This window comes from Jaculus jaculus, chromosome 1 (assembly GCF_020740685.1).
Source record: "Jaculus jaculus isolate mJacJac1 chromosome 1, mJacJac1.mat.Y.cur, whole genome shotgun sequence".
In the NCBI taxonomy this organism is placed as follows: domain Eukaryota; kingdom Metazoa; phylum Chordata; class Mammalia; order Rodentia; family Dipodidae; genus Jaculus; species Jaculus jaculus.
The window spans coordinates 249,595,085-249,616,867 of record NC_059102.1 but is presented as its reverse complement, the minus strand read 5'-3'; positions in this window follow the sequence as shown (position 1 = coordinate 249,616,867).

The following is a 21,783-nucleotide window of genomic DNA, read 5'->3' as shown; positions in this document are numbered from 1 at the left end:
TAAAAATGATTCTGCTACGGCAGATTCTTTTTTTTTTTCTTAAAAGAATAGAAAGCCTACTATGTTGTCAGGTACTAGAATACATTCTTGAGACAAAGATATGCTTGACTTTGATAATAGCTCTTTCAGTGTGTCTGTGGCTCCAAGAGCAAGATTGGGGTGACATCAGCTGTTCAAAGCCTGATATCTCTAGCTGTCTTCCAAGGCTTAGTCTGAACATTTGTCTCCCATGCATGTTCCCTCTTCAGACTAAGGAGACAATATTTTTAAGCTTTTAGGTTTAATATGTCTTCTTCATCATTTAGAACAGCTGCCTTAAAACCAATAACAAAGCAACTACCACACATCAAGCCAGAAACCAAAGGTATGTTAAGTACAGAACCAATGGGACATCGGGGCAGTTAACTTTTGTAATGTTCCATAACTATCTATTACTAGGAAGATTAATAATAAGGTTGTCCTTTTCTTAATAAAAATTTTTTCCTGCTTCATACTTAACCTATCCACATTGATGCAGTTAAGCTATTCACCTTAATCAAGGTCTATTAAGACTCCCATAATTAAAATGACTTTTCTCTGGAGCATTCAAAGAAAATAACATTTTTTTCTCCTATCAGTGGTATAAACATAATAACAAAAAGACTATGGAAAATTTCAACAGTTAATATTACCCTAATTCTATTCCCCTTAAAAGGATATAAAAGAAGGGTTTCTGGCTGGGAATATAGTTGTGTGGATAATATGCTTGCCATCCACGCAAGCATGAGGGCTGGGATTTGGATCCCCAGCACAAATGTGAAAGGCTGGCTGTGTATGGGGCCCACCTCTAATCCCGGTGCATAGGAAGGGGGGCCCAGGAGAGCCAAGGCAAGAAGGCTAGCTAGACTGGCCGTATTAGTAAGCTCGGGTTTGAAGTGAAAGGCACTGCCTCAGTAAATAAAACTGAAGGGTAATCAAGGATGACACCTGATGCCAATTTCTGGCCTCCGCACACACCCCTCACATATGCCTACACACCCTCACACATTTACCCACATGCATACAAACATGCATTCACACATACAGTACAAAAAGAGAAATATCTATTTATTGTTTTTATTTATTTGTGTATGTTTGTGTGGGGATGGCAGAGGTTGATCTCTTGCCACTGCAAACAAATGCCAGATGTTGGGAATTGAACCCTGATGGGCAGACTTAGCCAGCAAGTGCCTTTTAACCACTAAGCCTTTTTTCCCACCCCTGTAAAAAACAGTGTAGACACAACGTGATTGTGCTTGAGAAGTACGGGGAGGGACACCTGGAGAGATTGCTTAGAAAGCAAGTTCCCAGCTCCAATCACACATCCTACTTCTGGAGCTTTGGAGTGAGACTCACACTTGCACATTTTCATGATGCTCTAGATTACTTGGATATTGGTAGTCAAAGGGCAAAGCTTTGAGAGGCTAAATTTCATTCATTTTTGTTGCTCTTTGTTTGCTTTGAGGTAGGGTCTCACTCTAGCCCAGGTTAACCTGGAATTCACTATATAGTGTCAGGGTGGCCTCCAACTCACACATATCCTCCTATCTCAGCCTCCTTTTCTTATGCAATACATATACATCTCTCAATCTTCCATCTGGTCCTGTTCCCACCTAGCCACTCTATCTCCATGTCTGCTACATATATGACTCTTGGCATGCCGAGATTTAAGAAATCTGAATTTAAATATCAAGTCCTTTATTAAATGCAGTATTCAGATAAACTCTTATGACACCATTAATGGGCCAAAGGGCGGGGGCGTATTTATAGATTTTACTGTGTGTTGTCATATTGCGTTCTCCTAGTGTTAAAACATTTATATTTAAATCAACTGATTAAGTGGACCCAATATTTACCATAATGTCACCAGCAATGTGTATTTGAATTTATTTTTACTTTGTTCTGTTAATTTAGTCAGTGTAAAATGATATTTCAAGGTGGGTTTAATTTACACTTTTTTGCATTTCTGGTAAATATTAATATGTTTCCTGTGTTTCTTTGCTATTTATAAGTTTCCCAGATTTTCAGTTAACCTTTGAATCTCTCTCTCTCTTTGTCAGTTTAAAGCAAATCTTACCATTTCTTCCTTTATTGTCAAAGTAACTGACACATAGCAGATTAAAAGCCAGTAATGAAGAAGGAACTGAGGCTTAATTCATAATGCAAGGATGGAACTCTTGGACAAACTATCTTGGTTTTAAGGCAAGAACTCTTACTTGGGAAACATTAGGAGAAAAAGTTTTCCAAGTCAGATTCTCTAGGAAAGTGGTTCAGAGACTCAAATTTGTATAAGAGGTATATGGAGGCAGTTTCCTTGAGACACAGAACAGAAGGCTATAGGAAGGACATGGGGCTGACAGTGGGATGTGGTCTGCCATTAGTATCTCAACAATGGACCTTTGTTATTTTGCCACAAAAATATTTTAAAAACACAGTCATTTGATGCAAGGGAAAAGGCTATAAGCTGAACTGAGGCAGCTCTTGTCAGCTGAAGGTAATTATTCTGTGTACATGTGTGTGTTAGTATGTATGTATATGTGGAAGCCAGAGGACAACATCAGCTGTTGTTCCTCCCAAGTGCATTTCTTTTGAAACAGGGCACCTTACCCTCCTGGAGCTTTCCAAGTAAACTAAACTCGTTCTAGGAATCCGCTTGTCTTCACCTCCCTGTTGCTAGGATTACAAGTACCTGCAGCCTTGCCCAGCTTTTCTCATGTGGGCACTGGGGATTGGACTCAGGTCCTCATGCTCGCATGGTGAGCATGTTACTGACTAAGCCAAAACCACTCAACCAGCAGCTGGGAACTGAAAGCCTCAGATCAGTAGGTGAGTTCTCAGTGATGCTATGGAAGGAATCTGATACTTACTGAGATAACTCTAGTTTCTGGAGTGCCTGCTCTTGTTTTAGTTATCCGCTGACATATGGCAACCCAATGTGCAGCACAGTAGCTTAAAATTGCAATAATAAGTTCTATTTTTTGCATGTGTCTGAAAATTGTGTCGGGTAGCTCATTGGTAAGTTTTTATCAGTGATTTCTTCCTGGTTCTGTTCAACTGCTGAGTCAGCTGTGGGCAGGACTTACTAGAAACACGGGATGGCTGGTGTGGTGATTAACTTTGATTGTCAATTTAGATTTGGAAACACCTAGGGAAATAGTAAGACATGCCTTAGGGTGTGTCTATGAAACTGTTTCCAGAAAGGAGAGGGAGAAGACCTGCTCTGAATGTAGGCAGCCTCACCTCATGGGCTAGATTCTGGACTGAAACAAAAGACAAGGAGACAGCCAGTTGAGCACTGGCATTCCCTCTCTTGGATTCCTGCTCAGAGGCAGTGAAGTCACAGCTGACTGTCACCACCCCACCCCACCATGATACATTATACCCACCAATAAACCTTGCTTGATTTATTTTGCTTTCTGTCAGGTGACTAGTTATAGCAATTTAAAAAAAAAAACTAACTAATATAAGTGGTCTTCTCTTGTTCTCTCCAGAGAATTTCTGGGTCTTTTCTCAATGTTACCCTGTCACTTCCATAGAGCTTTTTGACTTAATCTCCTACAAGGTAACTGGGGTTCTTACATGGAGAATTAGGGCCAGGTCTCAACCAAAAGATTTAGAAAAGGATTTCTCATCTTAACACCATTAACATTTGAGGATGGATGTTATTTAATGGGTAAAGGAATAGTATATATTTATTTTGTGCATTGTAGAATATTTAGTCTTATTCATTAGATGCTAGTAGCTTTCCCCTAGTTAGGATCATGAAAAAATGTCTCTTAACTTTGACATCATGTTCCTTTGGCGGCAACAATCAGTCCCTATTGAGAGTCGCTGCTTTGAAAGGACTTACAATGTCCTTTCAGAAGTTACACCACATTCTATTGGTTACAGTAAACCATAAACACAACACAGTTTCAAAGCAGGTATCTATCAGGAGATATAGTTCCTGGGGGCCAACTATGTAAGAGACAAGCATGTTTCTATGAGGTTCACATTAATATGATAAGGTACAAGGAAGTTTCACTTTTTCATGGTCACACACAAAGGAACAAGATCCAAGCCCATGTCTCTGACAGCAAAGTCCATACCCTCTCCACTGTCTGAGCTGTCTACAGCAGGTGTCAAAGGGTTACATTTAGAAATGAACTACCCTCAAATTCCTAAGGAAAAAAAAAAAAGAAGGAAAAGAGAGAGGCTTTGCTCAGACTTAGTTACGGTTAATGAAGAAAACATTAATCACTTGAAGTACTATTCTGGAGCTCATGAAACTGAAATGAAGCACAATGTGAAATGTTCATTTATTTCTGAGGGATTTATTTTGTTAACATTCAATCACTCAATCCTCTTTGCCTTGGAGTTTGAGGGGAAGAACACAGTTTTTCAGTACATGAAATTCTTTTCTGAGTGATACAAATAACAGCATCCTTCTCTCGGGGCCGCTATGGTTAGGGATGATCAGTAGAGACAAGCTATCCTTAATATGCTCTGCCCACTAGGGCAAAGTCCTTTCCAGGGTGATCCATACCAGCCGGCAGCTTCTTACAAGAACTGTTGCCCCTTATAACCTCTACAAAACCCATTTTTCTTTTTACCAGAGGATAATTTGCCTGGACTGAAAAGTTTAGCTCTGCCATTCACCATTTAAAATTTCATGGCTATTGATAAGTCACTGAAATTTTTAGAACTTCAGTTGCTTTGCAATTTGGATGAAATTACTAACCCCCTGTGGGATTTTTCAGGAAATGAAGTGTGTGTGGGCACTTTGTCCCTCACTGTCCCATCCTAAAAAAGGAGGAGACCAAAGTAGATGTCATAAAGCCACTCAAGAGGCTTGTATTGGGGCGGGGTGTTTATGTATATGTGTATGCATGTATGTTCATGTGTTAGTGCAGGCACACATATGCATGCTACACATCAGAAGGACAGAAGATAGCTTCTCGGGTTGTTGGTCTTCATCTTCTACTTTGAGGTAGGATCTGTCATTGTTCACAGCTATATTTGCCAGAAAATCTTGCCCCTGAGCTTCTCCTGTCTTCACTTCCCTTCATCCTGTATGCGTCCTGGGATTACAGGTGCGCTTACTACCATGTCTAGCTTCAAGTGTTTTCTGGTGATCCAAACTCAGCTACTCATGCTTGTGTGAACTGCAATTTATCCCCTCAGCCTCCAGGAGGCCCTAAGCATCCCAGAGATCTTTGTAATTCACATGGAGATTAACTGCAGTCTTTTCTTTGCCACTTAGGCAAGCTAGAATAGCAGATTAAGCCACCAGTGGGCTGGATCTTGCCCTCTCATCACCATGACTTGTGCTGTTTCCACAAGTTTGAACACATTTTTAGTTATGTCACCAGTGTATCTGCAGTTTGTCCCCAAATAGCCTTCCTGTGCACTTAAGAACAGACATTTTGGAGTTCCTATTTGAATGTCCTCATGCAATCCCAGAGATACAATCACTCTTCCCAGTCATTAGTCATCCATAGCCATCTAAGAACACAGAACTTTGCTCCTCTGCTTCCCCCCATTTGCCAAACAGTGAAAACTGAAGTAAGAGAGGATCAGAGTAAAATGAAGCCTGGAAGTCAGTTGTCATCTATCACTGGATAGATTTTCAGAACCTCCAAATATTCCTCAAAACATAGTCTGTGAAGACACTGAGAAATCCACCGGAGCAGGAAGCCTCCTCCTTGCTAGCTGTCATAAGGCTGAAAAGTGCTATGCTGGCCATCGTTGATAGTCTTACTCAGTGGTAGATCCACCATGCGCCTTACAAAACCAACCAGCCAGTCAGGATGTACTCACTAATGCAATAGTGGCAAAAATGGCATGACTATTATGGAAGAAACAAGCTGCTATCTCACTGGACTTGATGCCCATTGCACTGGACGGACCTCATGCCTGGTACTGAAAATCTAGTCAATAACCTATGGCTGGAAGCTACTATTGTTAGGCTAAATGATTATCTTGAACCCATCAAATTGTTTTCTGAATACTTAGGTTTATCCTCACCTTTAGACAGAGGAACTTCTTTTGCAGATGACAGTAAAGACTGGGGAGACTCAAAACTATCCAAAGTCTTGAAAATACGTGGTTGTTGAGCACTCATCACCAAATGAGACATCTCAGATATACCCTCCATGGCTCAGGGAACAATGAGAAAGAGGGCAGAGAGAAAGAACCAGAGGATGGAAAAATAAAAAACCGTTGGGAACACTATATTCTGGACACAATGCAACCGTTGCACTCATGACCCCTCAGTATCCACATGTCCTACACCTGCACTATCTTGGTCCCATCAACATTGATGACGGAGCAGAAACAGAACCTTTAAAACTATCGAGATAAAAAAAGGGACTGATCAGAAAGAAGACAGGGCTCCCATGGAGAGGGAGGAGAGACATAAGGAGATAATAGAAAGTAACAGGATGATCAAAACATATTGTGTACATGCTTAAAAATTATCAATAATAAGAATAAAAGTCTGTGAGTTCTCCATATTGTGTTCCTTACATTTTTATAGGAAATTCTGTAACATCTGAAATTCTTAGGACCTTAAATGTGGTGGCTAATTGGCTCTTTTCCTGAACAGGAAGTTACCAGATACTGCCTGCATAGAATTCTAGTTTTCAGTGTTGGAATAATCCCAGTACCTTTTTCAAACAAAATTTTAATCAAATATAAATTAATATTTATCTGATAGATAGGAAACTGTGGTAGGTTTTTGTATTGCCTCCAGGGCATAATAAGAAACATCCATTTTCCAAGACTTATAAGGATCAAAAGGTGCAGTATTGGAGGTTTCTCATTTAAATAGTGAGAATGACATGGACTTCCTTCAATAGATCTGGGTTAAATCCTTAACTTATGAGCTGGCTGTACTCAAGCAAAGTAATCTCCAAAGCCTTGGTTTTTAATCTGTAAATGTGATACAATGACATTGTTCTAAGGAAGTAATCAGATAATCATTGTCAAGCCCTCGAACTGCCTCAGAGTAAGCACTTAATCAAGTCAACCTTGTTTTCTCCATTCTCTCCTTTTGATTCCACTTCAACAGCCTGAAATATAAACAAGAAGAGGGAGAAGCAGGGAAAACTGTGGAACCCCTTGCTGTTCTCATGGAGGAGACTGGAGAAGCAAGTGGTGGAAGGCTAGAGGTAGAGGAAGTGTATTGTGAGTTATGTGGGAGGTGATTTTTAAGTTTTGTGATGCATGCAATGTATAACCCTATCCCACAGCCACCATGGCCACACTGTGGCTAGAGAACACAGACAGATTAAAGAGGCCCATCAGCATGCTGGTCTTACCAATCAGATAGTACAAGCCCATGTGTAGGCAATGATTATTTAGATAGAGTTTCTTATAATTGCAAAGTCATTAGGTCTTTGGTTAAAATTCTTCCATTTTGCCCCCTAATGGTCTCCTAGCAATGAGGTGGGGAAATGGCTTCCAAAGCTCTGGCTTGTCCTACCTCATATGAACCCAGACAGCCACAGTGGCTTTCCACTGTCACTCCTCATCTCTGAGCATACACAACTGTTTCCAAGGGATTTTGGCACACATGTTAAACCTAATCACCCCAAATATTTTTTTTTTATTTAGCTAATTATTTCAAATAATAGCTATGTCCCAAATTTATTTGATGACACATTGTTTTATAATTAATGTGTTTCAATTGCAGTTGGGACAAAGGGAGACATATCTTGACTTAGACAGTTGAAATTTACAGCAAGATTCCTCTGTACCTGTATCTCAGCCTCAAGAAGGTTTATTTTCTAATGGCAGTTTGCTTGCACAAGATAGGGTCACCTATCCAGGAAATCTTCAGGTAGTAAAATGTTACCCTGGAGCGTGAACAGAAAAGATGAGTAGGTATCCATGAGCCAAGACACTCTGTGTTAAGAGGAGGTCGATACATTCCAGGCAGTATAGAAAGCAGCCCTGTGCATCCCCAAGAAGCTTCCAAGTAAAGGTGAGAAGGATGCAGGGTGCTCCAAAAACTCAAGGTAGGGAAGGCATTCCTTTGGAGGGTGCTCCAACCAAGACACTGCAGTCCCCATTTTCACTGTGTAGGATGCTTCTTGGCACGTGTACTCGGCCATGTTGTAGAATGGTGTGGGGGAAATGGCATACCAGGTAGGCACGCCTGCCTGAAATCAAGCTGCAGCATAAACGTGCAGGGAGAAAACTTTCAATGTGTTAAACTTATCTGCAGCTCACTGCCTCCCCTCCCCAGCACTCAGTAGGAGGCAATGGCTAGAAAGGGTATAGTTTGTAATCCAATGTTTAATGGTGGCATTTGGCCTGTCCTATTAATAGCATGACCTTGAGTCTCTTTTCATCACAGTGCAGTGGGGTAGAAGCTAATGACCTTGTAGGGTTGTGGTGGTGAGGTTTAATGACACATTCTAAATTACTCTTTCCTACTTCCTACCATCATTCCAAAGCATTTACCAATTGTGGGCAACTTTCTACTAAGGTCCCATCTCCCTCCCTTTTAACCTAATAAGAGAGTCCTGTTTGCATTCATGGGCTACCTTGAGAGTTTGACTAACAGGCTTCATCTACTAGGCCACTGCAGGCAGACAAGGGTACCTGTAAGACTGAAGATGTTATTCAGTGAGGCTTGGGAAAAGCATCCTTCAAATCTTGCCTCACCTATTTTCCCATCTAGGAACCAAGACCTGAGTACAGATACAGCCGGCACAAGACCAATGCCAGGGCTGTTCGCTGACTAAACAACAGAAACAGTAAAAATAGAGACAATTAGCACTCATGAGTGCCTGTGCTATGCCTGTCAGTGTGCTAAGATCTTTAATGCTTTGACTTAGCTGAACCCTCCAAAAGACCCTATGAAAATTTGCTCTTATTTACAAGTTAGCAACCTAAGGTTGTGAATACATGAATAAATATGCATAGCTTTAACCACTGAATGAGTGAATGGATGAATAAAAGGAGTTAAGAAGGAGAATTAGGGTAACAGGCAAAGGCATTTGCTTCGCCTTGTTACTAGAACAAATTTCCATGAACTATGTAGCTTCAGACAAAACATTCATCATCTTACAGTTCTTCATGGTAGAAGTCCAACTTAGCTCTCGCTGGCCTAACATCAAGGTGGCAGTAGGACCATCTTCCTTTCCAGTACTCTAAGGGAAAATCTGATTCCTTGCCTTTCTGTCTGAGCATGTGCCCGCATTCCAACCACAATGGGCTAAGTCTTTTTGCAATGCTGCCATCCTTCTGATTCTGTTCTCTCTTTTCTTTTAAGGGCCCCACGATTATATTAGTCCCATCTACATAACCCAGGATAATCTCCCACTCCTAAAGACAGCTGACTAGCAGCCTTAATGGCAACCAAAGTTTTAATTCCCAATTGTCACATGAAGTATTACATCCATGGGGTCCAGGGACGATGACATAGACACCTCTAGGAGTCATTCTGCTTACTATAGATTTCTGCAAAAAAAAAAAAAAAATGCCTTCCTCATAATTTGCAGGACCACTTTTGTAATAGGAGCAACTTCAGCATGTCCCTGACTCCATGGAAGGATATCAGGTCTCTGATTAAAGATTTTGCAAAGACGGGACCGTTTGGCTCATTTTTCTGGCATGGCATTGTGGGTGCAGCTGTGGTCACAGTGTGTCAGACTAGCATCCTTCTGACGCAAACTCACTGTCAGCAGTTTGAGGGAAGAACAAGGGTAGTTCTGGCCAGTCAGACTCAGTGATGACTTTTTTCTTTTTTGAGGTTTCCAGGACTTTCCTGACTTTATGACCAGTGGAATTTGGGACATGGGGTATCAATTTCAAGATGTTCAGTAAAAAGGACAGGAAAGTATCAGTAGAGCCAAAGTCTGTGTTCATTTAAAAATATTTTAAGATACCTTAGTATATGAACATAATTTGATTTGATTCTATTCCCATCAGGTCGTCCTCTAACCCATTCCACCTAGTTCCCTCCTCTTTCAAGGTAGATTTTCCTCTATTTTATTGTCTCTCCTTTTGTTCTCCTCTGTCCTCCATGTCAACATGTTTATGAGTTCAGTAGAGTGTTGCTGTTATGGGATATTAGTAATCACTGTGGGGTCATGCCATGTGTTTTGCCAGATATGAGGTACAGATTGCAAAGTCAAATGGGACAGTGATATAATGAGACAATGAGCACCAAGCTCAAGATGGCCGAGATGCTATATGAGGATTCATGAGATCTTGGTTCTTCTACTCAACTGATCCTGGGAAAGTCTAATTGTTTATGCCTTTGGGACCGTGCATCTCCTGTTAGAACGACTCTATGCCCTTACCTGTGCCTTGAGTTCTTTCTTTGTATCAAAGTTCATGCTGCTGTCATGGAGCAACCTCCCACCACTACACCGTTGTAGATCACTTCCTAATGTCCACATGAGCCCGTCCTCAGAGACCAGCACCTCTCCTATATCCAAGTTTCTCTTATTTGATCTTGGTTAAGAAAAATTACAAACACAATTATCCTTTTATTCCTCTACTCAGCACTTCCTCTGTTTCCTGCATAGCATCTTCCCCACCAGAGAGCATCTTTAAATCTTTGCTGCTGCCTCAGAGACAGTTGGATACTTTGAATTGGCCCTTCTCAACAAATGTTTGTCTTTAAACATTTCACCTTTGTGCATGAGCCCCAAAGCAAATCAGCTACTTTTCCCTTGACGTGTCAACAGTATTTTTAAATTAATAATTTGAGGATTCACTATGACCCCACTCAAGTTTCTGAATGCTAATACACTAAAAGAAATTACTCCCTTCTCTTCAGTTAAAAAGCAGAAGGTAAATTAGTTGGTCCTTGAACAACCTTGCTGTTTCCACAAGGCAAGCTTCTCCAGGTAGCAACAGAGCAAAGCACATTTCTGAGACTAGGAGGAGGCCATGTCCCCCTTCCCAGCTCTGTCCACTGCAAACTCAAGGAGCAGATGGGGGATTTATGCTCAGCTGAGCATTGCTAAACAGTACTGTTTGCACAAAAACATTCCTAGGTCACATCTCAGAGATAAACAGATAATTAAAGTTAATCCCTGTTGACTTCCATCCCTGGTTTGCCCAGAACACTGGAGATAAACTTGGGTCTTTCCCAAGGTGCTGAAGGTGGGCAAGGCTTGCAGGCTGCCTTTGGAGCTGGCTAGATAACAGCTCTGTGTCCCAATTTTGTGAATGAAGAAACTAGAAACTTAACACTTAGAGTTTCCAGAGTTGTAGGAGTGGTAGGAACACTTGGCAACCGGATGTCCCCACCCCAGGAGAATTAAATAAAGAAGACAATTTATGTTAATTTGTGGGCACAAATCTCACCTGAAGGATATTTTCCACTTCCTCCATACACTTGGTTGGAGAAGTTTTCCTCAGCACCTGTTATGTACAAGGAACTGACCTGGGCTGCACAAGCTTGTGTATTACAAGATCCACTTTATAGCTAGCAAATCTCAGACTTAAGGGTCTGAAGCCCAAGCCTTCTTTCTAAATAAAGAGACAAAACCAAAATTAGAAAGCCATTTCCTCACTCATTTTCATGCATTCTTTAGCAAATATCTATTATGGAGTGACCTTGTGCCAGGAACTATGCCCATAAAGAAGCCAAGCCCCTGGGAGAAGCCAGCGTCCCTGCAGGGCTGGGCTTTAATGTGAAGCCGTCCTGGAATGTTCTAGCTAAACAGGACATGCTGAGTAGCTGGGGTTGAGTCCAAGGAGGAATCGGTGCCCTGGAAAAATCTGTCTCATTTTGGCATTATCCTCTTTCCTGGGGTGAAGGTAATTATAGCATCAGTAAACATGGTTTCACAAGACCTTCGCATTCTCCCCAAGTCTGGGAGAGATGCCCCAGCACCACATGTTTCCTCCCCACCCTTCTCCTTCAGACTTTATCCTCATTCAGAAATGGCCTTTCCCTTTCTGTTTTCTAGGAAATTTCAATTCATCTTTAGAGATGACTTCATGTCGCCTCTCAATGGAGCCACTTCTGTCCGGCTTTCACAGTGGATGTGTCCCACCTATGTGAATGGCAAGTGCTGGCTTCTGTCTGGAGAACAAACCCTCCCAAGAGACAAGGTATTCAAAGGCAGTTTGACAACATGTAGAACTGTGTGCTGGGGCCCAGCTCAGTACTTGGCACTTAGTAATATGTCATCAGTGGTTAAAATGAATGTGCGGAGCAAAAGCATTCTGCATGGAACAGTTAGCCTGTGAGCAGGGCTCAGATTTCCTGACTTCTATTGCTACCCTTGTGCAGCAGTTTAAATGAAATGCCCCCCGCCCCCCGGCTCATGTATTTTGAATATTTGGTCACCAGTTGGTAGGAATTCAGAAAGGTAAAGGGCCCTTTGGGAGGTGGAACCTTGCTGGAGGAGGTGTGTCACTAGGAGTGGGCTATTTTTTTCTCAGCCCAGCTGCAAGTCCAGCACTCAGCATAGTTCCCTCCCTCTGATGTGGAGATAAAACCCAGACTTTTTGCATAGGTCTGTCATGATTTCCCTGACAGGATGCAATGTCCCCTCAAGACTACAAGCTGAAATAAACCCTTTCCTCTCATGAAGGTGTTTTGTCTCAGTAACAAAAAGACAACCACCTTGTCACTCTGTGGACCATGATATAGGCTGTTCTTATCTCTTTTGTTCTCTGCAAAGCCTACTCTTTTTCTGTTAGAGTCCTATGTATGTGACTTGTCAAAAAATAAATAAATGGAAAAAATAAAATGTTTATTTTGGGGAACAACCTATTCTGAGAGAGGTATACTTTTTGACCATCACTCTCTAGAACACAGAGCAAGGTAGAATCTTGCAGGTCATTACATATTTCTCCTCAAATAACTGAATCCTTTGCTCACCATGACCATGGACGGGTACCCAGCTCCTCAGCTGGCCCCACCTTGGGGCAGTAGCTCATCACTGAGCTAAGCCTGCCCGTGACTTTGGGGGGAGTCACAGAGACCTCAGCTGCATTGCTGCCCTTGCTGTGCACCTTCTGTGCCACAGGCTTCTTGTTTAGCAAAGCCACGTCTGGGGGTCAGATATGATCATCCCCATTTTCCTAGTCATAGCAACTGAAGTTAAACAGTAATAATTCCCCCCCTGCCCCAGCCCTTTGACATAACTAAGACATAAAATAAGGTCCTGGTAGCTCCAGTGGTGTGCTTCATACTAGTGGCTCACTGTGATGCATTAAGAAATACCCAATTTGGAATCTGTCCCTGTTTTCTGGCACAAAGCTCCTAATCTCCATAGTCACAAGTGTCTTTTCATATGCTAATGAGATGACTGATGGCTCCTAGATAGCTTTCCCACTAAGGTGAGTTGCACCAATCCCCAGGAACATGAAAAGGAAGGTTGAGGTGAACACCAGTGGCCAATGATTTAATTAATCATTATGATCCTCATAGATAGCCAAATTCAGGCAGTAGCAGCCAAGACAAACTGGCTTCCCCACTGACTTCCTCTGTGGTCACCTCCCTCAAGCTCAGTAGGAACTGGACTGACCAATGGATGGACTCATCTTGGATTCAGATGCCCGCCTCCTGCCATGTCCAGGCCTGGCTAGCATTAGCACCTTTGCTGGACAGAACCAGAGGAGCCTGGCCTGCCCACAGTCCTGCTTTCGGCTCCAGTACAGGCTTCTGTCACCTCTCCGTCAAGACGGCTTCTGCCTGAGCCCCCATTAGTGTCTGAAATACCGTCATGATCCAGCATGAGCCGTGGCAAGCTACAATTAATTAATTAATCAGTTATACTCTATCAGCAAGAGCAGACTAGGAATGTTAAATAAACAAATTAAAGGCTGTGTTTCACTAAAGCTCAGCCCAATGAAATAATAATGAGGCAAAGTTAACTGCTCTGAACAGAAGAAGGAATATTATGATGGGATCCACCAGGGCAGTAATATCCTAGAAGAATGTCAGAAGGTTACAGCCACAGAGGAGAGGACTACTGCCCATAACCTCTGCCACCACACTCTGCTTAGGTGAAGTGACAGGGACTCAGTGTGTACTGCACAGAGAGCCTGGCTCCGCAGTCTGACAAAACTGCACCTTGGTCCCACTTGCTGCTTATCAGCAACCACACATCCCATTTTTCTTCTTATCACTAAGCATTCACCTGCTTTGGGTCTACTTTATTAAAAGCAGAAGAATACTGTTTGTAGTCATTTAAATTTAATTTCATTCACACACATGCGTGTGCACACACACAAACACACCAGATTATACTCTTTTATCCCCACACCCCTGCTCCCATTTCCCTGGAGCCCTCCTCAATGGGGTTATGGGATTCACTGTAGGGTCATGAAGGCCACAGTCAGACCCTATGGGGTAAGGAAGGAAGCATGGCTCATGTTATTTCCACCCAATGTGTGATTCTTGCAATCTTTCCACCCCTTCTTCTGCAATGTTCCTTGAGCCAGGAAAGGCTTGTTGGCAGTCTGATTCAGTGTTGAGTTCTTTATACCCTCTAGATTTCTGCTTAGTTAGGTTTCGGTTGATCACCATGCCTGCCACCATCAGCACGTTCATGGTATCACCTACACTGCAAGTGGGCATGACCAAGAAGAGTAGGAAGAGCAGCCTTACTTTAGAGCAACCTGCACATGTGGAAGACATAGCAAGTCTCATGGGGTACAGTCAGTTCATCTTCTTGTCTTGATGGATCTTGGCTCTCCTCTGTATTCTCTGACATCTATGAAAGAAAGCAGTTTGGGTTAAAGAGATATGCAAAGGTATTTGTGAGAGTTTTGGTGTGAAAGCTCACTCTTCTCCAGAGAGCAGTGGGGACTTTTTTCCCCCCCTGAAGTCTGACTTTCCTGACTGTGGAATTTTGAGTTAGTTTCCAGTACCAGACATGAATTCTCTCCACTAAGTGGCCCTTATGCCCAGAGGACAGTTGGCTACCTGCAGACGCTGTGTGCCACTATTGCACAAGTTTGCGCTTCTTGTCTGATGATTGGTTTGATACGTTACAGTGTCCCCTGCTTATTTGTGCTGTTGGTAACAGTTTTCTTCCAGTGGTGCCGCTAGTGCCATCCAGCACTATGAGGGCTGGCCATGTGGGAGCTACTTTCCCCAATAGTGCTAAGTACAGTTTGAGCTCTTCTCTGGTTGGGCTGAGCCAAGGAGGAACTCACCAAAAAATGGAAGTTCAGGACAGGTCATACAGCAGAGAGAGCTTGTCTTCTCTCCACAAATGTATTTACCACCTTATGGTGGTGGGCTTTACCTTTTGGGTCAGGTGAGCCAGAGAGATAATTGATGGGTTAGGGCTAGGGGCTGTCTCAGAAAGAGGCAAGCCAAGTTCTGTGGTCTAAGATTAACCAATCACAATGTTAGGATTAGATTTAAAATCTAGGAGAGACCTACCTCCCAGGTTTGTGAAAAAACAGGTCCAGGGAACCAGGCATGAGATAAGACATTATTAGATCATCCTTTGGTTTCTAGCGAGTGCAAACTACGCTGCCTGTTTACTTTTGGGGGTCACCTTAACTGCCTGAAAAATCTACCTGACTCCCTGTTAGTAGTTGTTCGGATTATGGGGACAGAGCCCTTGTGGAAATATTAATGCCTTTCTCTCCTTGAGTTCGATCTCTTGTAGAACTGAGTATTTGCCCCAAGAACAGGTTTCTCTAAAGTAAGGCTGCTCTTCCTATTTTTTTGTTTGTTTGTTTGTTTATAATTCCCACTTGCCCACCACTGGAGCAATGCAAGGCCTTCATACGATGCTGTTGTCTGATCATGGACTGCCCAGACTCTCTTACCATGACTTAACATAAACTTCTTCACAAATTACTCAGGCCCAGGTAATTTGTAGCAATAAATACTGAAGTGATGTAGAAATTTCAGGTTCTATTACAGCCATATAATAGTCTAGCTTCTAAGTCTCCTGGAGGCTCCACTGGGATGGAGCCTCACACACATAAAGCCTGCTCATTCATGCATGGTTGTTTTATCTTCCTCCCCTTGCCTGTCTCACTTCCCATATCCCAAAGGTGTTTCTCTAATCCTACCCCAAAGCAATTACTTGCATTCAAAAACAGCTCATGGGAGAACCTAGGCTAAGACACGGCCCTTAGAGAACTTTTATAAACTGAAGTTGGATGCTTTTTCCCATCTTCTTTAAACTACTCTTTTGTTATAAGTCATAGTAACCACAGGGCTACCTTTCTCCGGGGATGCTAGACCCATTTATCCAGAGGCATGGTTTGGGAAAAGTTGCCTTTGTGACTATTTGGCGAGTATTTGCAGCAAGCCTCCATGTGCATCCCCATAGTCCAAGATCTTCTAACTGAGCCATAATACCAAAAATTCCCCCAAATCCATAATGGCACAGAATAGACATTCACACTGCGAAAGATAGCATTGGGCATAGCAAAGAAACATTCAACCAATACAAAATTTAAACAGGGCAAACATCAAATTCTGTAACTCCAAGTCCAACACCTCTAGCCAGTGAAATTACTCCAAGTCCAATAATTCTAACCAGAAACAAGTCTCTGCAATTTCAATTCAGCCATTCCAGCTCACAGTCCTGGGAAACTTCATCAGGTGTGAAGGATTCAGCTGTAAGCAGTACAGGCACATGCCACTTGGACTGATGAAAGGGTACAAAGGTACAACTCAAGTATGCCACAGGCAGGAAAAAGCAATGTCATGTTGTAGGCCTCACTGGGACCACTAGCTCTAAGCCTAGAAAACTCATTATCTGTGGGTCCTAAAACCACGGAAATCTAACCTGACCCTCCAACTTCTCAGTTGCAAAGTCAAGAAGTAGAAGACCTAATGGAAAATAAGCCAAGATCCCTGGAATCTTTGAGAAGCTGAGTTCCTTACTCTCTGGGGACTGTGATCGCTCATTAAAGACTTGGCTGAACACTTTCCAGCACTGTTGGATAGTTGTTTTCTTTCCAAGGTTTTACTCATATAGATCAGTATCCTCAGTCATCACAGAATTCTTATCTCTATATTTCTTCACAAACCTTCCATATAAAACTCAAGTGTGTCCCACAGATAGATCCTCAACCATTCCCCTGTGTCAAAAGCATCTGAATTCCCTACCTATGATACCATCATGGGCACCTGGTAGAATTTTTCTGAGCCTCTCAATGTGAAAGGTCAAAGCTTAGAGCCTGGATTCTGGCACAAACAGATATACAGTGCTTCAAAGACCTAAAAAATAGTCACAGAGAATTTTCTAGATTTTGGTAAGAGGGTAAGAAGTATTCCATGAGCCAGTTACACACTCTTCTCTTCTTGGTGACTGTAGTGGTTTGATTCAGGTGCCCCCCAATAAACTTGGGTGTTCTGAATGCTAGGTTCCCAGCTGATGGAAATTTTGGAATCAATGCCTCCTGGAGGGAGTGTGTTGTTGGGGGTGGGCTTATGGGTGTTATAGCCAGTTCCCCCTTGCCAGTGTTTGGCACACTCTCCTGTTACTATGGTCCACCTTATGTGGGCCAGGGGGTGATGTCCACCCTCTGCTTATGTCATCATTTTCCCTGCCATCATAGAGCTTCTCCCTTGAATGTGCAAGCCAAAATACACCTCTTTTTTTCCCACAAGCTTCTTTTGGTTGGGTGATTTCTACCAGCAATATGAACTTGACTGCAACAGAAAAAAGGTACCGAGGAGTGGGATTGCTGCTAGATACCTGACTGTGTGGCTTTGACCTTTTGGAGCTGATTTTCAAGAGGAATGTAAAAGGATTTGAAACCTTGGCCTAAGAGATGCCTTGCAATGTTGTGAGTACAGCTTGATGGACTATTATGGTCAGAGTTGAAAGACTTGAATGCAGTAATAACTATGGACTGTGAGATTTAGATTATGAGGGTGAGAAAGAGTTTGTTTGGACTGAGTTAGAGGCAGTTTGTGTGAAAACCTTGCTGTTATGCCCATATCCTGAGAAGCTGTGCAGGGTTGCTTTGCATGGAAATGGACTGGTGTACACAGAGGGATATGGCACAGAAAAAAAAAAATCTTTGGGTGAACTGTTACCTATTTAGCTGCAATTGAGAATTTACAACCTTTGAGACTGGGCCAGCTGACCTGCACTGGGGCAACAGGAAGAATGTAGACTGTTTTGAAGGGGCCTGAATGCTCAAGGAGTGTCCTCTTGTTCAAAGTCTGTTTTATTCCCCCTGGATTAACAAATTGGCACCCGACCTGGTATAAATACTGAAAAGAGAGGGTCATTGAGTTTGCAACATGGTCTTGTGTTTTGGAAATGGCCATGGACACTGTGAAGCAGATTTGCTGGATGCCTGCATGGAGACCTCACAGGGCCATGAGGATGAACCATGAGTTGCAGTGGAGACCCATTGGAGATGCCGGGACCACGAGATGGCTACCAAGGAGAGCTGCCAGTCTGATGAAGTTTTCCAGGACTGTGAGTATCCTAGCTTGAGAGGCAGAATTGGAATTGCAGAGGCTTCTTCCTGGTTAAAATTATTGGACTTGGAGACTTGTCACTGGCTAGAGTTGTTGGACTTGGAGTTAAAGAGTTTGATGTTTGCCCTGTGTAAATCTTGTATTGGTTGAATGCTTCTTTGCTATGCCTGATGCCATCTTTTGCAGTGTAAATGTTTATTCTGTGCCATTATGAGTTTTGGGAGATTTTTTGTTATTATGGCTGTTAGAAGATCTTGGACCATGGGGATATATGAACATCATTGGAATTGATAAAAGCTATGGGGGCTTTTAAAGTTGGATGAATGCACTGAATTTTACATCATGTATGGTTATACGTTTATGGGGGCCAGGGGTAGAATATGGTGGTTTGATTCAGGTGTCCTCCATAAACTTAGGTGTTCTGAATGCTGGGTTACAAGGTGGTGGAGATTTGGGAATTAACACCTTCTGGAGGAATTGCATTGTTGAGGGCAGGCTTATATAGCCAGTTTCCCCTTGCCAGTGTTTGACACACTCTCCTGTTTCTATGGTCGGCCTTATGTTGGCCAGGGGTTGATGTCCACCCCTTGTTCATGTTGTCATTTTTTCCTGCCATCATGGAGCTTAACCCTCGACCCTCTAAGCCAAAATAAACCTCTTTCCCCCAACAAGCTGTTCTTGGTTGGGTGATTTCTACCAGCAATGCAAACCTGACTGCAACAGTGCGTTTGAGAGGTCAAAAGGAAAATGGAGGATCCCAGTTATGTTCACACCAGAAAAATTGTAATTACCTCAAGGCATTGCTTCCAAGTAGAGCCCTTCTCTTTTTCTTCTTCTTTTGGTTTTTCAAGGTAGGGTTTCAATCTAGTCTAGGCTGACCTGGAATTCACTATGTAGTTTCATGGTGGCCTCAGTCTCACAGTAATCCTCCTACCTCTGCCTCCCAAGTGCTGAGATTGAAGGCGTGTGCCACCACGCCTGACTCCAATTAGATCTCTTCTAACAGTGATGTGTTTTCCCTGCCAGTTACAAGTGAAGAATTTAAGTGACCTATGATTATGGAAGTTTAAGAATATCAATGTGAAAAGAATGCATTGCAAACTCAAAAGAAAAAATATCAATGTTGGGCTGGAGAGATGGCTTATCAGTTAAAGTGTTTGCCTGCAAAGCCAAAGGATCCCGGTTTGATTCTCCAAGACCCATATAAGCCAGATAGATGCACAAGGGGGCACATGTATCTGGAATTCATTTGCAGTGGCAGGATGCCCCGGCATGCCCATTCTCTCCTCTTTCTCTCTCTCTCTCTTTCTCTCTCTCTCTCCCTCCTCTTTCTCTTTCTCAAATAAATAAATAAATAAATAAATAAAGTATGTTTTATAAAGAATATCTTATGCCAATGTGTTCCCTCCTTTACATGTCCCCATTTCCTCCCTCTCTCTTCTCTCTCTCTCTCTCTCTCTCTCTCTGTCTCTCTGTTTGTCTCTCTCTCTCTCTCTCTCTCTCTCTCTCTCGTGTGTGTGTGTGTGTGTGTGTGTGTGTGTGTGTGTGTGTGTGTTCTGGTTTCCATTATTTTGCTGATCCAGAATTTTTTCCCTACTCATTTCAGAGCATAGAACTCTATGCTGCCATGTGATGGTCAGAGGATAGTGTTTGGCCCGCAGAGGTTTCTGGGCTTTTACCCTCATGCACATTTTCATGGCCAGGACCTAAATGCTCTGCTCAGTTCTTCCCACACACTGTAATTTCATGATTTATCTTGTGCCCAGGCCTGGGTTCAGTGCTCTGCATGTATTAATTTAGGGATCCATAAACAAGGGCAGTTTAAAAAAAGAGTTTTACTGGAACAATCATGGCTATCCATCTATATATTGTTTATGACTGCTTTAACACTATAATTATAAAGTTGAGTAGCTGAGACAGAGGCCCATAGAACACAAAAAGCCTAAAATATTTCTTGGCTAGTCATCTGGAAAACATTTACTGATCCATGAATGTATTTATCATATTCTTTTGTTAAATTCTTGTGATCTGGACATTACTGTATAAAAATCCAATGGGAACAAAAACGTGCATCACTTGGTTCAAGAATATGAACAGTTTAGAAGACACAGCCAGGACTGAAAACCAAGGCTTTGTAGAACAAGTATTGGACTCCTAAGATCATCTACAACTTCATTTGAAACTGCATCAGAAATCACCAACAAATACATTGGAGTGGATCTGGTATGGTCTTGAAAGCCTTTTCCTCATGAGAGTAAGATTAGGAGGCCATTGATTAATAAGGTAACTTTAACTGATGCCCTAAAGAAGCAGGAAAGAGAAAGTTCTCCAAATGTTATGTGAATCTGGAAAAGCTGTTATATCCCTTTCCTCCTCCATCCCTTGACCATAAGGCAGCCACTTAGCATCATGTAATTTGTTATCTGACATCATGAATATCATAGGCCTTATTGCAAAGGTCATCTTCATTCTTTTAAAGTCTCTGAAGGAGACCCCTTACAGAAGCCCAATTCTCCCAGAGTACCCCCATCATTAATTGTCTGCTTATTTTGTACCTACTCTAAAGCCCCATGCTGAGCATCCACACATGCCCCTACTGCTTTTCATGGAATGAAGAAGTCATGTCTGAGTCTACGCCAGATGCTGGTGCCAACACAGAAGCCTTAGCTACCCTCTGAGGGTCTGAGTCACCAGGTCTGAAGTGGAGCACAATGTCAGTTAGTCCTACCAGGACCAGCATGACCTGTGGACTAGTGTTTTACCTGGTTCTTTATAGGAAATCCAAGTTTATGGCATGATAAATGTGGCTTTACAAACCCTGGTTTACCTGGAAAGTCAACTCAGTATTGGTGGGGTTGTATAGATAAGAGGACATCATATCCCCAGGACCAGGAAATCTTCTGAGGAGGTTTTCCTCCAGTTAGAAATCATGGCTGAGTAGGTTGGTTTCAAGTATTAATTAACATAAATAAAACCCAACATTAAAAAGATCACCTCATCATCGAAGAAGTGTGCCAGAAAATCTCTCAGTACATTTATGTTGTCATTATTTAACTCCGATATATATAACTATGTTAATAAAACTGATCATGATATTTAAATAAGAGATGAAGCTGGATTTTCCTTATTACAAAAGAATTGAATTGAAAACTGGTGATAGAATTTCCAACAAACTTCTATTCTTAAAAAAAAAAAAAAAAAAGAGGGACTTATGGAATAAAAAAGCCTGAAGTTCTGAGTTGGATCACAAGTAAATTCAGGCCTGATACCTCCAACATATCACAATCCTGAGCATTGTCAGGTTAGTCAAACCAAGATGATAATCTCCCCAGTCTCCTCACGCCAGCCCCAGAGAGGTAGGAGGACAGGCTAAACATGGGGGCAGGAAC